Below are 6,000 nucleotides of genomic sequence, written 5' to 3'. Positions count from 1 at the left end.
ATTCATCTGACTTTTGCCACCCCATTTTTGATATCTGGACATTTATATTGGGGTGTCGGCGAATTCCAACTTTTCGATAAGCAGTGGATTCTAACCCTCACCCCAACATCAATGTCCAAATATCAAAAATGGGGTAGCAAGGGTTCAAAGGAAAATCTGACTACATGATGTGGTATGTTTCATCATGATGTGGTATGTTTAATTTTATTAAATACTTGAGCGTGTCCAAATCAAGATCACTTCCTGATTAAAGACACTGATGTCATTATTTTGTTAAAAATAATACATAGCTAATATTATCCCTATGAGTGTGTATTAAATATTCAGGCCATTATCAATACAGGCAAACATATTTACCTGGGTCTGGGTCTAGGACATTGGAATTCCCCCCTACAAATGCTTATCCTACCCGATGCTTACCACATTCGTAAGTTTAATTTTAGCCACAGGTTGAACTTTTGCCCTAAATTTTTTTAAATATATAATCTTGTTTATCTAAAAATTATTCATTCTTGCTTTAATAACTTTAGGTACAATCAGTCTTATTATTGTGTTCAGTATTTGATTTAGGGCTATAGTTATTTATTAAATTTATTATTCTCTGGAATTAAAATATGCTCAATAATACTCTTGGACAGAGATATTAACTTGGAATTATAGTGAATTCAAACAAGGATGTAATGTATTTTATTTTTGTGAATCACCAAAAGACTCGGCACACCGTCGCTCTTTAGGCCACTGGTACATTAGTACATTCAATATTAGAGGAACAGCAACGCCTTCAGCGCTGGATCTTATTTCGAACACCATTGGAATTAATTTGAACTGTATTCATTAGGACTGGTGATACAACATTTTGGATTATTTGTGAGTTAATTAGTAAAACTGTAAGTTCTTTTTAAATTTTCACTTTGTATGCTATGGAAATAAACTATTTGTCGAATTTTAAAAAAATTGTTCGTTTTCGCTCTTCTCAATTATTTAGTTTAAGAACGTGGAGTCGTTATAACAAGAAAATACACAAATGTCAGACCTGAAGTCGAAGTGCACATCACCCCACCCCCCCAAGTATATCCGTGAATATAGGTATCGCTGATTATTCAATTTATTGATATGTATATTTTATTTTAGTTTTCTATCTGGAATAAATGTCTAAAATACGTATACAAAGGTTGACTCTGTCGTCATACTTTGATCAGTTTATTGCATTAGGTGCCTTTAATAAATAAAGTGTCAGTAGAGCCTGGGACAGTTGTATTAAAAGGTGAAAGAGAAATAAAATACCAAACGGTCAAAAATCGTTACAAGTCTATTATCTATTCTTACGACTCTATGGTCTTAAACTAAGCAATAAAAAGAGTGAAAAACAACAAATTTGGTAAAGTTCAACAAATAATTTATTTTCCTAGAATGCAAAGTGAAAAATTAAAAATAATTTACAGTATGGTGAATGAAATCCTAAATAGTCCTAAAAGTTTTATCAAAAGTCCAAAAGTTACGAGTATTCCAAATGAGTTCAAGTGGTGTTCCGAATGAAGTTCAATTTATTGTGCTGATGTGCCAAAAGTTTCAAATAGTATGATGTGCTAACAGTCTTGATGTATCACTATCATATAATCCAAAAATGTATTTAAATGAATTCAGAGTAATTAAAAAAGAGTTAAACAATCCTGAAGTGTTTGAGAACCTTGTAATTCCAATGAATACTTGTTGTTGCTCTTGTTGTTGTGCTGAGGTATGAAGCGCAAGATAGTACATAGCGGCCAGTATAACTGGCGCGGGAAGAACCGGGGAAAAAACCCAGTAAGAACCACGGACCCAATGGAAGCTACTTGCAATGAATAAATGAAATGAACCAATTAAATTCTCTCAACTAAACACAACCAAAGCTGAATCTACTAAAACTGATGATTAAGATAGGAATTCTCAGGTAAACATCCCTTATATAAGAAAACTAAGACGCAATTTCAGAACCAGAACGAGGGTTGAATAATCATTCCAGATTACTTGTCAACAAGGGTAGTTCCTGCGGGAGCTCACCAATCAGAAATTAGGTCACCCGGTTTTACTATGTGGAAACTAATGACCTGAACTAAAATCCCATAAAATTCGTCAATAAAATTTCTTCTAAACCGTGCAAGGGTAAAAAAGCCACAAAAACATATTTACTCCAATTAAAACTATAACATCTTGAAGCTATATAATGTGTTTAAAAATGACCCTTACATTCCTTAATTATGAAAATTAACACACATATTATGAATATACATTACTATATATATATATATATATATATATATATATATATATATATATATATATATATATATATATATATATATATATATTAAATTTTGTACACATTTTCAATTAAAATATTTACTAACAATGACACTGACATGTTTATATGTTGTTCTCCAACATATTCCATGTTAAAGTAAAATCACAATGAACACAGCAACAATGTCGTTGCAAACACAATATATAATGAAATAAACATGTTTGTTACGGGGAAATTGTCGTCGGAGTCGGAACCTGAATATTCCGTAAGAAAGATAAAAGTTGCCATCGAGCGTGTTTCTGTTCTCATCCGTTTCAGACCGAACGCGAATATTCCGTTGTAATAAAAGTTGTTTCAAACATTCATTGCATCTCTGCATAAAACACAACAATGATATACCATTTTGCAAGAAAGACTGCATTATCAGGTTGTCGTTCCAGTAAGAACATATTGTGGTCTTATTGGAAGTATAGACATTCTTTTTATTTCATTAATGGAGTTAATCACGATGTAGGGAATTATTCCCCCAATTTTATAAAAGATGAATTAACCTCATTTTCATATACAGAGAATACGTGTTTAAAGTTACTCATGCAAATCAAATTTAATAATCAATAATCAAAACCATACAATTAGAACCAAATCATATATGCGATGAATCACGTAAGTAATGTATTCCTCCTGAAAATCGAAATCAAACAAGTTGCAAATACACAAAAAAAAATATTATACAACCATACTTTTTAGATATTGGTGGGATGGCGCTGAGCAAATAGAATAACGCAGAAGATTCACTAGATCTATCATTATGCAAAGGAAAATTAAACAATGTATTTTGCAGACTGGCTTTGTTTTCTTATCCAACACTGATACGTAATGAAGAATTAATTTTAATCACATTCCTGAACGAAAAATAAGGTTCGAGTATCGTGAATATTGATGTAACTTTCAAACAGCATAACACCCACTGATAATTTCATGACCATTCAATGGAGTGTAAAAAGTTGGGGTTTTGCATTTGAATGATTTTTAATAGTGATCAGTGGAAAAGACGGCTATGCTAATTGCGTTTGCGATCAATATTTAGATTTTCTCAAAATGGCAACCCCTGGTACTTTCTCCGCTTTTGTATGTAAAAAGCATACAACTGTCCCAGGCTCTACTGACACTTTATTTATTAAAGGCACCTAATGCAATAAACTGATCAAAGTATGACGACAGAGTCAACCTTTGTATACGTATTTTAGACATTTATTCCAGATAGAAAACTAAAATACATTATTTTATCTGAATGTGTTCATGGTTGAAAAGTCAACTTTCTGTATTTAGCGTAAATGACATTGGGCATTCTGTACAATTTATTCGGCGGAAATAAACGACAACATCATTTTTCAAAATGCAGCAAAACGAATACATACGATGACCTACAATTACTTTTTAAATAATTTGGAGATCATTTAAAAAAAATAATGCTACAATGTATAAGAATATTTCCGGAGAATACTCCAAGTACGATTTTTAATAGAGCACCCACGTTCGCAAGAACTCTTCCCCCCACGTGGTTAAGCAAAAATGTAAACATCGGCAACAATACGGTATAAACTGAGATAAAAAAAAACACACAAAAACTTCATTTTATGATCAAGCGGACATTTATACCAAGGAAGCAGATTATACAACTTGTTTTCATTCATTATACCAAATGAATTAAAATATGGGAACAATGTTTGTTATGTAATGAATTTTCGAGGTTAGACTTAGTCTTTACGTACATAACAGGTGATATCAAAAAACATTGATAGACCTATTTAATTTAAAAATTTTATGTTTAGTATAGGCGAAAAGAGGTAAATTTTAAATTATTTTGAAGAAAGGAAATAAATTCATTGCAATTGTTGTGAAAATCAATATATTCTGAATACTGACATTATACAGAACAAACAATCGATCTGTATAATATCACGTTATTAATAAAATAAATTAATCATACAATGTACTTATTTCGTGAGAACTCAATGCCAGTTCTCTCTCCCTCCCTCTCTCTCTCTCTCTCTCTCTCACTGATATCAGTTTTATAATACTTCGTGAAATGTATAATAAACTCAAACTTGGTCATAATATTTTAAAAACATCAAACAATTTTGTCATCCAAAATGTAATGCTGCAACATAGACAATTTGTACCATAGAAATGCATATTTACTGTAATAATAAATTAGTGGAAAACCTGTTCAATATGAAAAAGTGAATGAGGATTTTGTCAATAATTGTGTCAATAATTGTGTCCATATGACTGGCATCCTTTGTAGAATTGTGGAGTATTCAGTGTAAGTTATTTTTCTGTTTGTTTATTTTTGTCATTGATTTTAAAGAGATGAAAATTTACCCAAACTATCTTATAATTAAATTGTAAAGTGGCAGATGTTGCTTACTAAATTGTGATTTCAGATCAGCACATACATGTACATTATACTGATTATACACTATTAGCTTTAAGAGTGAGATATAATTTCAACTTATGTATGACTCAGCATTGTGGTATTTTATGAAAAAATTATGGGGAGGAGGCGCTTAAAAAAGGCACAAAACAAACGCTTAAGAACAAAACAGTGAAAAGGTGACTTTATTATTAGAGTTGAATGTTCACAAAACATTTACGTATTACCAAGTGTAAGAAACATGCAAATTTCAGCATGAAATAACCATGGGGTTAAGATTTTGCAAAGTGACCAAAAACCAATATTAAAATATTGGAAGGCGAATGTGTTTGAATGCATGCTTTTAACTTATTAAAAAAATATTATAAAGATTAGTTCAATTTTGAATTCTTCACACACAAATTATGCACAAAACATTAAATTGTAAGAACAACATATAATTTCAACATGTGTATGACTCGAGAAAGTAGTATTTCATTCAAACATGTTGGGAGGGGGTAGTTAATAAAAAGGCAAAGAAAGGCCTCACAAGTACCTGGAACATAGGAAAAGTATATTTATTTTTCTATATAAATGTTTACCCAACATTTTTGTATAACCATATGAAGTAATATGCAAATGTCAGCTTGAAATAACATGAGGTCAAGATTTTGCAAAAAGTGACCATGACCAATATTAAGAATGGTGGACGGTGTCTGTGTTTGAATGCTTCCTGTAAATTTATCTGAAAAGATATAATGAAGATGAGTTCATTTCTGAATTCAGCACACTTGAATTATGCAGAAAACATTCCATTTTATTTATTCTAAAATTATGAGAAAAGATCATCCCCTGTTTGTTTCTTTTGCTATGAACTGACATTGGTCTAGTGAATAATATTCTTATGTTTTTTTTAAATATTAAATATTGCATTACAAAATTATGGACCTTTTTGACCTCACTAGTGTATTTTATTTTTTATGATTTTTCTTATTACTATGTCAGTGAAAGCGGCATTAAATTTGTGCCTGACAAAACTGTCCCTTGAACTCTAACGCGTGAACGAAAATAGTTAAGAATATAGCCTGGTACCCTGGCCGCCCATGATTTATCACGTGAGCCACTGTAGTTGTCAATGGCGACCAATTACATCCGAGGTTTATTTCACGACCTCGCGGAAATGCCCGAGCGTTGTTCCTATGCAATTGCTCCTGTATGAGTGGACAGATTCCCTATCTTACTTTCAATAAAACTACCATAGTAGTGAGCATTTGCCAACCTTGACCTTTCCTAAAACAAAAGG

The sequence above is a fragment of the Sinohyriopsis cumingii genome, chromosome 15 (genome assembly GCF_028554795.1).
Source record: "Sinohyriopsis cumingii isolate HCF-2022 chromosome 15, ASM2855479v2, whole genome shotgun sequence".
NCBI lineage: Eukaryota > Metazoa > Mollusca > Bivalvia > Unionida > Unionidae > Sinohyriopsis > Sinohyriopsis cumingii.
Note: the sequence above shows the minus strand (reverse complement) of the source record.